This window comes from Helicoverpa armigera, chromosome 9, assembly GCF_030705265.1.
Source record: "Helicoverpa armigera isolate CAAS_96S chromosome 9, ASM3070526v1, whole genome shotgun sequence".
NCBI classification, from domain to species: Eukaryota; Metazoa; Arthropoda; class Insecta; order Lepidoptera; family Noctuidae; genus Helicoverpa; species Helicoverpa armigera.
This window is the reverse complement of record NC_087128.1, coordinates 12,762,932-12,777,999: the sequence shown is the minus strand read 5'-3', so window position 1 is coordinate 12,777,999 and position 15,068 is coordinate 12,762,932. Positions and strand designations below refer to the sequence as shown.

The 15,068-nt window shown below is 36.1% G+C and overlaps 1 long non-coding RNA gene across 1 annotated transcript; it reads left to right on the top strand.

Moving 5' to 3' along the window:
- The first annotated feature begins 12,297 nt into the window (after positions 1-12,297).
- LOC135117310 (uncharacterized) lies at positions 12,298-12,889 on the top strand. The gene is made up of 3 exons (XR_010276792.1): positions 12,298-12,469; positions 12,678-12,740; positions 12,818-12,889. It is a non-coding gene; the product is annotated as an uncharacterized LOC135117310 (long non-coding RNA).
- Positions 12,890-15,068: the final 2,179 nt, after the last annotated feature.

Sequence of the window (15,068 nt, the reverse complement as noted above, 5' to 3'; positions counted from 1 at the left end):
AAGAAGTCCCTCCGACACACAGGTGGTACAGGAAAACAGGTAGCCCTGAATGATATTTTAATGAGTATACAAATTTTGAGCAAAATTGCAAAATCTCTTGCCAAAGATTATACAAAAGAGCGCATCAGAAAACGTTCAAGCAGTTATAAAGTAGCATGCATATTCAAGCGAGCGCCGATGTGTGAGCGACTCAACGAGAAACTTTCTCTCCTGCCAAATAAGAAGTATCTGCCAGCCAACTGAAATCCTTTGAATTATACATTGCAGGCGCGTTATCGACACTTATGTCTCTAATTGTTCTCGGATTCTGGCAGATTAGTCTCGTATTTTAAACGAGATTAATGTCGACGCGACTCGCATTTTAATATGAATTTAAACTAGACGTCTTTGCTAGACAAAGTTTTGGAGCCGTTAAGTTAGGCTCTCTGAATTAGCTTCATTCTGATTTTTGCTGTCTCTTTGAGTTGGCACCCGTTTCACTACTATAATACTTGAAGCTTTAATAATTACTGCTCTCTCGAATATAGTTACTTAATTACCCTGTAGTATTGTATAGCATTCAAAGAAGTGGCGTCAATCTGTAGTAAAATGATAGGGATATTATAAATTGCATATCAAATAAATAATCGCCTATCAATAAATACTCATCATTTATATTATTTTTTACATCAAATAACTTACTTCACTACAAATAAACTAAATGTTTAACAAAACTCAAACTGCAGATAATTCGAAATTATACATCAATATGACATTGCTTTTTTTATTATAATGCAATACAGTTAAATTTAGTCTTGTACAAAAATACTACATACATAGCATTAATACTGACTGCACAGCAAATTTTCCATATTTCATAGCAAAATAACTATCCCAATCGCATATTAACCAGTAAGTACAACAAAACCTATTCATCATATTTGACTTAATTTTCAAGAAGCCATGCTCGGCAAATTTAATGATTATTATAACAAAAAAATTATGTCACATTGCATTATTTCTAAAAACAGAACAAATTAACTGAAAAGGTTCGCGGCTTCGCGCGCTTTTTCGTCACTGGGGTGCAGAGTGGCGCGAGCGAGTAAGATAGAGTTCAATTAAAAAACATTGTATTAAAAATTGAAGCTAGTAACGAAAACGAATCGCTGCAAAACCGACTCCACGTAGTCTTGTTTGCCCTACCCCTAGAGTGCAATTCAAAACCGCGTAGGCGCGGAGGGGCGAGGCGGCCTGCGAGCTGAGGAGCAGGTAGTTTTAACGCTCGCCGACGCGGTTGAGGCTGGCCGGCTCTGCCGGCCAGTAAGCCGAAGCTGCGGTGGTGAGCGTGAAAATCATCTGCGACGATAAGCTCGCATGGGACCGCCGGAGCCACGAAGCGCCGGAGCCGTGACAGAAGCCATGCTTGCTGCATGTTGCATGCTTACTTCCATGTTGCATGCCTGCTTACATGCTGCATGCCTGCTTGCATGCTTCAGGCTTGTTTGCTTCTTACAGGAAAATAAAAATTCCAAAACTATGCCAAAAAATGATTCTGACTATAAACATTCTGAATTATGATAGTTCTGCCTTTTAATGACTACTTATATGAAATGTATGCCAAAAGGAAATACTGACAATGACTGACAATGCACCAGCCCCATTTTTTTTAAGAACTAAAGTATGTATGTGCAAGCATATCATCGGACTTGCGATCCGACTCAAGTACGTGGCGCCACCTGCAGAAGCTAAAAATGTTGCCTATTGGGCAAAAAAGGAAGCGTGAACGCTTATAAATAATTCAATAAATTACAATTTTGTATTTAATTTTATATTTTTTTGCTGATCTCGTTATGCCGTAATTAATAAATAATAAGATGACTGTGACTAATAAAAAGCTGTTTTATTCAGAAAAACTGCTGTAAATAATATAAAAATAGAAGCTATATTAAAAAAAAAAAGAGTTAACATGTATAATGTGCATTAAGATTATTAGCTGTGCATTGATGAAAAAGCTTTTGCTTTAGGAAAAAACGCTGTACGCTGCGAAAATAAATTGTAGTGTGTTTAGTGATATTTTGAGTTGAATATTTTGCTGTGCAATCAGTAATTTTGATGGGAATTCGGAATCTTATTGCATAGAAAAAGGATATTTTTTGATTTGCGTTTAAATACTACCCAAAATGATATCCCATAGGGATCATGGTTAAGCATAGATGTAATACAGGACGCCCACGGACGTATTTATAGCATTGATAAGGGGGTCCACAAGGTAAGAGGGTACATAAGAGGAGTACATGAGGGAGTACATAAGAGAGTACATAAGAGAGTTCATAAGAGAGTACATAAGAGAGTACATAAGGGGGTAAACAAGAGAGTACATAAGAGAGTACAGGAGTACATGAGAGAGTACATAAGGGAGTAGATAAGAGAGTACATAAGGGAGTACATAAGAGAGTTCATGCGAGAGTTCATAAGAGAGTACATAAGAGAGTTCATGTGATAGTTCATAAGAGTTCATAACAGAGTACATGTGAGAGTTCATAAGAGAGTACATAAGAGACTTCATGTGAGAGTTCATAAGAGAGTACATACGGGAGTTCATACGAGAGTTCATAAGAGAGAATATAAGAGGAGTAGGTACATAATAAAATACATACAAACTTAGAAAAGTTGGAAATCCTGGAATCGAACCCGCGCCCTCATAATACTTGAGAGGTTGGTTCTTTGCCCACTAGGCCACCACGACATTTTTACACAAAATACACAAGTATCTATCTACAAAATTGTGTCATGAAATAGTTGAAATAAGTCTAAAAATATAGTGTCCATGTTTCGTTCTGTCGAAGTAAAAGCTAATTAGTTCTCGTAAGGTAGTATTTCCAGCGATATAATTGGAATTAGTTCGGTGGAAGAGAGCCAATTAGCCGACATCGGAAACAAGTGCTCGGGTACGTGACACTGCACAGCTTCTGTACAATGTTACCTCACGTAGTTCGCTGGCCGAATACTATCGACTGCTTCATGTCTTTACAGAAACTTACTTGTACTGAGTAGATACAGAGATTTTTTTAACAACTTGAGAGTTTCTTAATCATCTTATATATAAAAATGAAACCTGCTTTCCATTGTCGAAAACAAACGAAACAACATGTCGAAACGACATGACATGAAAACGGCATGACCGATTTGGCTGAAAATTAGAGGAGAGGTAACTTAGACCCGGGAGAAGGTTTTAGGAGTAGCTTTTGTCACCATCCGGCTATGGGACGCGGGTGAAACCGCGGGCGAAAGCTAGTTTTACATAAAAAGAGACTTAAGAAGCTGTTAACATTTTAATTTGTTCTGCGTGACGTGAAATAGGCTGGTGTAAAATTCAACAACAGAAAATAGTGGTAGGTATATTATTAAAAAAGATATATTACCAGGCCTCTGTCACTGCGCGCGATAAATGCCTACCGCTCGCTGGGTTACCGGTAGCCCCACGCGGCTCAGTTATTAGGTATTTCGTGCTGTTGGTTTTTATTAGGTTTTTTAAGCTACCTAACAAACTGATGGATTATTTTGAGTTGTTTTGGTTTATATGCGACTATTGTAAGATTTAGAAACATTTTATATTTATGAACTTATCTAGTAATTCTTTTTTTTTAATAAATTGATACTTATCTACTTTATGATTTTAACAACAGAGATCATTAGGTACTTATTTTACTTTAGATACCTACTTAGTTATATGAACTGTATTGTGAGTTTTTGACTCAAAACACATCTCGAGTGTAAGTAGGTATAGTTCTGGTCCAACTTAATGACAGTTCCAATTTTAGGTATGTATCAACACTCGACGGAGTTGTACCATATGGGTATGGCACTTGTGCTCGAAAAATAGTTGAAAACCGCCTTTGATTTTGACGAAAGCTTTATTTAAGTACTTACCTATGCTTACGTATTAGGTAATATTTTGTAATATGTACCCATACTCCATTTTAGTAGGCAATACAATAGTTAACTAAAGAAAAATATTCTTGTTATTACTTTTTATTTAAAAACTCCGTTTTAAAAAAGGCTATCTTAAAATAAGCGTAACTTTGTTTTCCTACTTAAATATTAATAAATTGTAAGAAGCAACCCTAAGCATGGCCGCGGCACGGTTGCGGTCACTGAACTGTGCGCTATCGCATTGGAATAACAATCAAGCGCTCGAGCTTTTAAGGTTCATTTTATAACGCAGCTAGGAATTTGTAGGTAGTTGGGGAACTTGTAGGTGCTTATAACAGTAGGTATGGACTTTTGTTCCGTGGATATATTAGATGCCTATGCATTGTAAAACAGTCTTTCTATTTACCCAGTTCGTAATGTAATTCACAAGCGTTTTCATTGACTACTACGTTATTCTGACTTGAACGTCACCCACTCTGTTGTTATAACATATTCATTCAAGAACCAAGGTTCTGTCTGTTTGTGTATCACTGTCAGATATCCTTCAATGAAGCCTTGTTATGATCCTTCAACTTTAGTCGGATTCTATTATAATGTTTAATTTTAATGTCATCATTGTTTCATTCCTGAAGCTTTAATTATCCGGGTTACACATGTTAAGCGACCAGCATGTCGATTCTATAAAATATCACAACTCACTTCGACATCACTCTCACTTCGACTTCGATCTAAAGGTAGAATTCCGTGGACGCGACAATAGTCAACCTATGAAAATGTATGGCACCGTTGCCGAGGCCCGTGACAGTCAGCGCGGCCGACGAATTTCGTAAGCTGCTCGCGGCATTGTCAACAATTTAATTCTGGTTTTACTAAAATTCTATAGATGTTATTAAGCGCTAGACCATGTTGAGAAGCGTACGGCCGCGAGCGGCTCACGAAATTCGTCGTCCGCGCGCGACTGTCGCGGCCCTCGGCAGCGGTGCCATACATTTTCATAGGTTGACTTTTGTCGCGCGCGGCTGCGACAATCGCGACCCACGGAATTCTACCTTAAAGTTTCGTGATTGACATTGTCAAACTACACTAGCGCTACACTATCGAGCGTGTTGACAAGTTGAACTAAATTAAACTCGAGATTTTGACAGATCTGCCAAAATCTGTCTATCTATAGGGGAGGTAGGGGAGAGATGGGCAGTTGGGAGACATGATCAAATCCGAATAAAAGGGGGGTCCTTTTATTCTGATTTGATCATAGTTTTTTTTTATTGGCTAGTTTACGTTACCGACCGGTAACGGTGTTCATCCATAGACTATCTGTCATTTCTGTGAGTTGTCAAGAACAAACACTCGTAAAAGTACTTAAATATTTTGTTGCGGTTTCGGATCGTTATAAAGAGAAAACTAATGAAAGGTATGTGTATTTTCTATTATTAATGATTGATTGTCAAAATCTCCAGTTACGATTATAGTAAGTCGATGCAATCCACACCTATTATACCTCTAGAAGAGGTACTACAGCAATAGTTTATGGGCCCCACGTTTTTATTTTAGTCTAATATGACCGGGACCACCTACGTAGGTTGACAGGTAAGTAACTATTTTTTATTTTTTAGTTTTCAGTGCACATAAGATAAAACCGTTTTATTTAAGTTTTTTTACCGATTTTTTTTTTATAAACTAAGTCAAAAGTGTCCAATGCTCCCTATGGTAGGGAGGCTTGGACATACCATGTAATGTATAATTTGTAAATTTTTGTTTTTCTTCTTCAGTGAAAATTTGTGAGGTTATAAATCTGCGCTAAAAATCCTTTATAGAATCTTGTTTCAGGTACCGTTGCCAACTTGATCTAGGGACTCCATATTTATCAGCTGTTAATTTTATTTTTTAACCTTTTGATACCTCTTGTATTGCTCGTTATATTAAATCTTTAGGAATTTCCCGTCGCAAACCATTCTTTTTAACCCCCGACGCAAAAACGACGGGGTGTTATAAGTTTGACGTGTCTGTGTGTGTGTGTGTGTGTGTGTGTGTGTATGTGGCATCGTAGTTCCCAAACGGATGATCCGATTGAAATGCGGTTTTTTTTGTTTAAAAGGAATGTCATTCGGGAGTGTTCTTAGCTATGTGTGGTGGAAATCGGTTCAGATCTTCAAGGTCATCAGCTCGTTTGTTAGGTGTGATAGGAATGTTACACGCTCAGTTTACTTGCAAGCATATGTGGGATCTAAAATTTGAAATACTAATGTCTTCTGAAACCACTGAGCTGGTCTGCTGTTAGGACATGAAGATAGGAGACGTAACCCTGAACTGCCTTTTAGTAAACCCATCGAGTTTGGGCTCGTTTAATTTGTCTTGACTAGTTTTCTTCATGTTTCTAATTGACGAGAACCTAATGCTGGAAATGGGATGTGGCGGATGAAACCCTGGAATGGTATATAACCCTGGATCAACAAAGGTCCATCTTTATTGTTTCTCAATCTGTGCAATTCTCCCAGAGCCAGTTTGTCATGAGGATTGTTAAACAGCTTCCTTTGGCTAAGATCGCATATAGCGAACCCATCATAAAAAGAAGGAAAAATTAAGGAGCTCCTTTAAAAAACCATGAAATAAAATAAAATTATAAATTTAAAAAAACCCCCGACCCAAAAAAGTACGCAATTATTATGACAAAATGTTATAAACGATAAACCCTATAAAAAGCAAAAAGTAACTTTAAACACTACGTAAGTACCAACTAAAGCATGTCAGACTAAACAAAATTTTGACGTGTCGACGGTTTTATTTAAACCGTTTAAATATCTCGTAATGTTGAAACTGATTGTAATTTTTAGGATAGCTCTTTGATTTTATCTAGCCAAACATAAGAAATGGCAATAAAAGTTGATTATCTGTAAAATCTGATTTTTTATGCAATAAATGTGAAAAAGTGCCCATCCCTCCCCTACCTCCCCTAAAGTATGAAATGACATTACGAATCGAAGTGAAACGCGAGTTGTTGATCGAATTTTATAGAATCGCAGGACAGTAGACGGCTTTACGGGTATATTGGATGTACGGGTTGTAAACCGATTTCTGAGATGCTGTTCAATTACTTGATTACAACTAGTTTTATAAACTTGCTAGTTAATAATAGTGACATTTTTTTTTTTAGCGACGTAAAATCATCAAATGACCCCTCCCTCCCGCTGTGGGTTAGCAGCGGTGAGGGAGTGTCAGACTCTTACTGACTAAAATCGTCGTGTTCCGTCATAGGCCTTTTATGTACCAGGGCCGCGGTATCTCTTTCGAACAACCCGCAGCCCCGGCAGAATAATAGTGACCTTTGTTATCAATAACTATAGCGAGAACCAACATAGTGCAGTCCATGTTAACTTTAATGAGCAGATAACCCGATAGACTACATACAAAAGTTAGTGCAGCACAACAGGCAACTACGAGAGAAATATGACCTCCATAGTATTAGTATTATCCCGTTAGCACATTATTCTCGTGATGACACAGATGTCTGAAATCAAAACTCCTTCCTCGACGATCGGGTAGCTAAGCAGTCCTCATTTGCATATGTATGAGATATTTGCATATAAATGTGGATGGGATTGAAACAACGTGGATGCGGACTGGACTGGTTTGAAGTCTGGACTGAAGCTGCTAATTCTAAAGTAAATAACTAAATAACTTGACTCCTTAAGATTTCATCCTAACTAATATTATAAATGTGAAAGTAACTCTGTCTGTCTGTCTTTTCTTCACGCCTAAACTAATGGACTGATTTGTGTGAAATTTGGTACAGACATAGTCTGGAGGAACTTGAGAAAGGACATAGGATAGTTTTTATTACAAAGAAATACAAAAATAAAAATAAAATTTATTCCGGACATATACCGCCATCTATTGGTCAAACCATAAATCTGCCGCAAGTCACTATTCCACGCGAACGAAGTCGCGGGCAAAAGCTAGTCTTATATAACTAGCTTCCGCTACATCACCTTCCTCGGAAATAGGGCTATCTACCTACTATCTAGCATTAAAAGATTTTTTCAAATCAGTCCTGTAGTTCCTGAGATTAGCGAGTTCAAACAAACAAACTAGATATCTCTAACAGGACTTAGTAATGGGAAAAAGTCTGAGTGTAAAATATGAAGACTAAACTTAATTATCTGTCAACTCTCTCAAAGTTAAGACGAATGTCCGGACATCGATGTCTAAAGTCTAAATGTCTTGAAAGTGCGAGATCGATCTGATCAGCTGTAATGAATGGCAAAGGCTTTAGGGATCAGCTATCGGTTTATTGTTTAGCGCGGGTTCCGTACAGTGCGGTTTAATTACCGCTGTCGACGAGTGATCAGACGCGATGCTGGATACGAGACATACTGATAGCAGGAGAGGGCAACCATTTTTTTTAAATATTTGCAACACTTAAATGCAAATGAAGCTTATTCAGAAGAGAGATTCAAGGGCTTAGTAGATGAGACAAAAAAGTATTAGGCATCAGTCTGTATGAATAAAGCCTCTTTGTATTTTACGCTTCGTCATGATTTTAAAAGTTCCAAAGTACTCAAAGCAAAAATCTATTTTAGATTCTAGCCCGATCGCTCTACCTCGTATCTAAGTAAGTACCTACGCATTTAGCATAGCTTAGTTAATTTTAAAGCCTATATTTTGACAATAAGTTTTTAAAAAATCTGTTCCTAGTTTGCCATGACTGTGTATCATGTAGCTTCGGTTTCATCAGCGGAGTGCTTCAAATAATTGCTCAGTTGAAGCGAGGCGGCGGCGCCCGCGCCTCACTGCCTAATTAATACGAGCTGGATATTTGTCTACATTGAACTCACGATGTTTTTAATATGACAGCTCACTTAGAAGATTCTTTGGATTACTCATAAAATACTATATTTGAGTCCTATCATTGTGTATGACATGAGGTCTTGGATATCTACTTAATTCTAGAGAGGGTTTCAGAAATTAATTATATAGGTACTGCTTCGTAGCTTGAATAAGAAGGTCAAAACTGTTTAGTAACATGTGGATTCAAGGAACACCCCTACAAAATTAACGTTTAAGTATATCTGTTATGGACCAAGTGATAAATTGGGCAGTATACATAATGCCCGGTCATTATGAATAATGCCCAATATGAGAGTGCAATTTGATAATAATTATTCAAACAATCAAATTGACCGGGCACTATACATATTGTCCGTGACCTTTTGGGCAAAGTAATATAAACATATTTAATTTCATTTTTTTTTAATGTTATTGACATTTAACTTAAAATAAACTAAATATAACCCTCCGTGCCTACGCGGTTTTGAATTGCACTCTAGGGGCAGCGATTCGTTTTCGTCACTAAGCTCAGTTTTTAATACAATGTTTTGAATCCAAATTAAATTCTACCATAAAAAAACGAGCCAAGAAAAATGAGATCAAGAAAAACGAGGCCGAGTTAGTAAATTAGACGACAATTGTCCAATTAATAATTTTCTGGCTAGACTTATAATTTCCCATTAAAATAGAACATATAATTTAAAACAATAATGATAAAATATGTAGCAAGTAACAGGATTTATTTATTAGAACAACTGCCACCCTCGCACCGCATAAAATATAGCTTTATTATCAAATTGCCCAACTATCATGTAGCAAAATAATAATGCCCGTGCCATGTGACAAATAATGAAGTTAAGATAGTTATTAATCACTTGGCCCGATAAAGCTAGACATTATTCATAATGCTCGGGCATTATAAATAATGCCCGAATTAATCACATGGTCCATAACATATCTAACACAGATTTTTATCATAAATATTGTGGAAGCCAATAACAATCAAAGTACAAGCTAACCTGAACCAGACCTCAAACCGAGCGATCAATTTGTCTGATGGACGGGCGTTAGTGAAATATTGCTGAAAGTGTTCTCTAAGTAATGAACTCAATGACTATCGCCTATAGACCCAATAGATAGTTTTTGTTCACTAACTCAGTTGCTACTGTTTCTAGACGGGTTTGTTTTATTTGGGGCAGTGGCTGTGCAATCTACGAACTCTGAGAGATCAATCGACTGATAAATAAGAATTAGTTGGGAGTTATCTGCTGATTTATGAAGGAATATTAGTTAGTTATATTCTATTCTCGGGTATATGAGCTCGGTGTGGAAAACTTGCGACGCGTATAGAATATACCTAGATCTGTTTTCAATAACTAGATACCTACTCCTTAAAATAAATTGAACAGTATTAAAATTACTATATCGTTTTAATTGTTGTTAAAAAAAGTATTGACAGCGGATAATAAATCTTACTCGCTCTCGACTATGATTAATGTGAAGAATTCAACATTTTGTTATAGGCACTTTAGATTCCAATATTCATAATGAGCCGCAATCTAGCTCTAACGAATTCTCTATTGACGAAGATACACGTCAAGTTTACACAGATTTTTTTTCCAATTTACAACTTAACAAAAACAAAGTTAAATAAAAAAGTTTTATTGTTTAATGATCGAGAGAGCTAACACTATTTTAATGTGCTCACAAGGAATCGATAGAAAACTTTTAATCGATTCTTACGTTTAGGCTCGAGATGGCGCGGCGTCGAACATTACAGCCGGGGATTATGAACTGTTATCTACAAGTAAGTCAATTTGGAAGCAGATTGTAATCTCCTGAAGTTTGCACGTTTTACGTCGCCGCCTAACTACCTACATAAAGATTTTGACGATCTTTGAACTTTTATTACGTATTAACTACGATTTTAGACGAAAGATAAAATTCGTAAAATTTAAAGTTGCTTAAAAATACGACTGTTGCTGAAAAAACTATTAAAAACTTATCTCTTGTTGGCAGTTGGGTAAAAACGGGACCTATAGCAACCGAAGTTTATTAAGTAGGTATGTTTTATCCACATACTTTGGTACACCGCTCAGAAAATACTTTGAATAAATCAAACCTCGTCACTTAATAACATTCTCACCCTGCATTTATCATATACTGTATCTGTACAAACACATGAGGCCACATTGTCAGTCTAGACGGAGTTCTTTATTCCTGCGCTTATCAGACGCATGCCATTGTTGTGAATATCATCAGCTCTCGTCAAAATGTTCAGCTTGTTTGTGCATATGAGAGTTTTAATTTAAACCCTCATTTGACTAGTCGAGATAAGCAGCTATTTTGATGTGGAATTAGTTTGCCTGGGGGTGAGCTAACTCATATGATTTGACGTCAGACGCCATATCTAATTCATTTTGTTGTATGTATGTATTTAACAGTGCGACTACACAGGTTTTTATTTGTCAATCTGGGCAATTTTCTAGATGAACAACCTTCATATTAACTTCAAATAGTGAATAATATAAAGATCCTTTGACAAGTACCACGACATCAGCAAATCCAGGCACCAGGTGTTTCTCATGAATAATGCCGAAACCAATAATCCTGTTTTAGAAGTCATACGTATAAAATAATCCCCGTGCTGGGCAGGTAGACGCTGAGTCAGTGGTTCTCAAGCTTGAGACGCGAGACGTGTGGGGTCGTTCACCTCGGCAACAGGTTGCTTCGGCGGAACTAATGGCTGGCGCTTACCTGCTTATCGCGGGATGTATGGTTGCTTTCTTCGAGTATGTTGTGTTTTTTTAAGAGATTTTTTTAATTCTAACTGTTAACTAATCCTTTTGACGCAGATGAAGATCTAAAATTGATTTGCTTAATTTGCCTATATATAATGGTATGAGAGATATCACAAAATCAAACATCTTAATTTATTTGAACACCGAAATAAATATTTCATAATTATTTATCTAAAACAAATAGTTGTAAGTAACTCACAACAGTCACATCATTTATACGAAAACAAAGTAGGTAAATGTGTTTAAGAGGGCTATCACAAATTTTCGAGTTTTATACGAGTTTTGATGCGTCATTATGCTTTGGATATAGTCACAAAAAAAAAACAAAAATAAGATTAAGAAAGTTTGATCATTTATCTTGGGGCTGTTTTCAATAAATATTTTAATTTGTCCACGTACATCAGTAAAATCTTTGTCTCTGCAAAGGATGTTTCATAAAATGTTGCTTTTGGGAATCTTTTGATGCTTCAGTACTACGAGGATATAGCAATTTAACCATTTATAAAAATGTTCAAGATACAACTATATCTTGTACTTGTGCTTGCTTACACCAATTTATTACAATTCATACAGTAATACACCAAAAATAATTCTATAAAACTGAGAGTTACTGACAATTTTCCGTACAAAACTATATTTTTTATCTATGAAAGTATAATCCAAATTCAAATAAAACATATTTAATAATTAAGGTGGTATTGTTACAAAGCTTGAAAAAAAAAATTGGTCTATTTAAAAGTAAAACAATATTTTAAAATAATTTTTGTTTACAATGCAAAAATCAATATAAATCTTGTGACGCGCGGTGTTCAACTTTAGTCAGCGCCAAGCGCTTATCGAGGGAGGACGTATCGCTCGCTGTTGCGCCGCGCAAACTCGCCGGAGCTCGAAAAATATAGCGCAACCTGCGCAACGAACTCGTTTTGATACTAGTGAGTTTTTATTTTATTTATTAGTTATAATGATCTGATTGAAATGTAATATACACAAGTATTAACCCATGATATTCTAATGCGAAAATGTTATAGATTGGGTTCTCTTTTTTTGATGTTGGTTATATAGAAATTATGTACGTAAATTTCATCGTCGTTAGTTTCGCTGTTGCAAAATAATATTATTGGATATCTTTGATTCTTGCAGGATAATGAAAGCATATTTAATTCAGATTATCAGACTCAATCGGATACCAGTACAAATAATATGGTAAGTATTTTTTGTCACTCGCAACAGACATATTTGTTTTAATAAACTATTTACATTCCTAGTTTTTATTGTTGCAGGAAAATGAAGATACAATACATGGAAGACGAATTATAGATTTTAGTTTTTTTATAAATCAATTACTTATACCTTATTGATAAACATGGTGAAAAGTTTGGTTGTCGATTAAATAATTTAAAAATTGTAAACGATTATTTGTTTATTGTAACTCAATCGAGCTATTCTAGATTATAAAATTCATCAGTACAAATAATATTTCATAAACTATAAAACCAATAAACTATTTCGAAAATAAAAGTGGCAAAGTCTCAAGTTTGTTTGTGCCGCGTGGCGGTCCGCAGGTGTGCGTTGCGTATTTCACTAGACGCACACGCGCGCAAGTGCTGCCGGCTATCGTCTAATTTACCTAAACCTGAGCGATTCGATTTTGTGATAGCGCTCTTAAGACAAGACAAGCAACATTAGTGTAAGGCGCACTCTACAATAATAGGCACTCTCGCTATGATGAAGAACTTGTCTTCTGTTTATGAAAGATTTATAAATACTTATACCTAAATTATTTAATTACGCAGTTATATCGACAAAATTTCTTGCTATTCTAATGTACCTATCAATGATAACAAAATGACTAAAAATAAGCAGACGATCCAGTTTAATTAAAAGAAGCAAACGAAAAATAACAAAACTTCTCTAAACATTTGCATACACTTACGTTTGAAAAGCAACAAACGATCATGCATATTCATGTGAAAAAGGTCGGTTTATTGAACTTAAAAACAATATAAAAGCCAATAAGGCGTTCTCCTGGCCGTTACTCTCTGCGGAGCCATTATCACGATTTCGGAGCATTGTACTAAAATCCGACGATATATGTATACCAAAACATGTTTTTACATTTCACTAAAAATCCCCTCCTGTCTCGGTCGGCCAATAAATTCCCGTGAATAAGTGTCCCGGTGTCCGGGATTATGCAGGAGTACCGACGTGGCCGGGATTTGCATTGGGAAATGTTTAGAGCCGCTGTCTCTGTTTGAAGCAGTTTACCTCGTTGTTGCGGTTAGTTATGTGTTTGCATAAACCATGACACTTGTATGTTCTGCATGGCGGGTCTAAGTTTTAATTTCATTCTTATCTTCTTATTTATACTTTTGCAACTAGCTTTTGTTATATATTTTCAAGGAAAACACTGAAGGTGTGTAAAAACATAATCGATACTTTATCAGTAGTTTAGTTTTAGTTATTAATGCAAAAATTAATATTTTTCAGATTGTTACCAGTAGGTATATTGATACGCTCAATATCTCTATCCAGAATACACTTATTTTGTTTTTTATATTATTATTTTTTTCAGAGGTTCATTATTTTTGTAATAAAAGATGTATTTTTAATAAAGCTTCCATTCATCGGCTGCAGCTACATGACGGGCGTGCTCGGATCGTAATATTCCAACATAAAATATTATTTCTCTTCTCTCGCGAACATGTACAATCAAACGTGATAAAATACTTTTTTATTATTTTCGAAGTAAAAATGTTTAATTTTATCTGAAACAAAAGGCTTACCGGTTTATATCGGCTTAAAGTGTGCGTCAGTTTTGGAAATACGAAGCGATACCTTTTTTAAAATGAACGATACATAATTCTACCTTCATTTACGTGTTTATAGGAAGGATTACATGTATAGTTTTTTAAAGGTTTTTTCATAAAAAATATAACAATCAAACTTACTCTACCTGTCAAAAGTTAGATAAACAATGGTGAAGTAATAACAACACACGTCGCGGTATCGATACATGGGGAGTATTTCAGTCGAGCAAGTAATACAGGGTGTAGCGTACGTGAGCGACGACGTCATTGTAAGCCGATAGCGCGGCGTGAGGTCGCGTGTGTTGACAACAAACTATTACCGAACTGATTTGACGCTAGGGCTGACACGATCAACAGTTATGACGAAACTAATCAAAAACTTGTGACTTACTACATTAAATAAATCGCGACCTACTCGAGCTTTTGGTCATCGGCTGATAAGAAATATTGCGACTTGTACCATAGACCATCATCTGAACAGAGCTCTTTCTGCCAACTTGCCCTTGTAAATCCTATTCATTATCACACTAGCTGTTTCACGGTTTTCGTATTATTATGCACCAGAAGAAATAAACACTAAAAAGAGTTATGGCAATGGCCAACCCTGTGGGCTATCAGTCGCATATCGCTGGAGTTGCGGCGCCATCCATCACGGCGACACGTTGATGGACGAGACCAAACACACTCCCAGATTGAATACGATGCAATATCATTGTGCCGAAAG